The sequence below is a fragment of the Aedes aegypti genome, chromosome 1 (genome assembly GCF_002204515.2).
Source record: "Aedes aegypti strain LVP_AGWG chromosome 1, AaegL5.0 Primary Assembly, whole genome shotgun sequence".
Taxonomy (NCBI): Eukaryota; Metazoa; Arthropoda; class Insecta; order Diptera; family Culicidae; genus Aedes; species Aedes aegypti.
The window spans coordinates 109,640,547-109,641,235 of record NC_035107.1 but is presented as its reverse complement, the minus strand read 5'-3'; the positions used below and the strand labels follow the sequence as shown (position 1 = coordinate 109,641,235).

General features: G+C 39.2%; 1 non-coding gene across 1 annotated transcript; it reads left to right on the top strand.

Annotated features, from left to right (window-relative positions):
• Positions 1-401: 401 nt before the first annotated feature.
• Positions 402-473, top strand: Trnaa-agc. The gene has a single exon. It is a non-coding gene; the product is annotated as a tRNA-Ala (tRNA).
• Positions 474-689: the final 216 nt, after the last annotated feature.

Sequence of the window (689 nt, the reverse complement as noted above, 5' to 3'; positions counted from 1 at the left end):
TGAAATTAATAACAGATGGTAAATTTACAAATTGCACTTACATGTCTAATCTAGGATGATTTGGTATCCACCAAAGTAAACATCTTTTATGTTAAATTTATTAACTCATTACGCGTGGTAAAGATGGACAAATTATGGGTGAAATTATGAAAAAAATCCACGTGCTCGGCTGGGATTTGAACCCAGGACTCTAGTATGCTAGACGAGCGCTTTACCAACTAAGCTACCGAGCCACTTGGTGACCCAATAACTGAGTTGATTACAAGTTTAGAATTCAAATCCCTACAGACCATGCGGACCCCTTTCATAACCCATATCCACCCATCTCATATCACTACACACGCGGAAAGAGCGAGTGCGATTTATTTAGTGTTGAAACTGTTTGCCTATCGTACCTACATCGCTCGGTAGCTTAGTTGGTAAAGCGCTCGTCTAGCATACCAGAGTCCTGGGTTCAAATCCCAGCCGAGCACGTGGATTTTTTTCATAATTTCACCCATAATTTGTCCATCTTTACCACGCGTAATTAGTTAATTAATTTAATAACCATGCGGATTGAATTACCGAACAGCTCAATATAAGCGTCAATTTATCTTTTATGCTGTTTACCAGCCTGATATCCGCTAATGAAGAAATCTACAAGCGATCAAAGTCTGTTGATATGTGATAGGACTTCATGCGCCAATTTT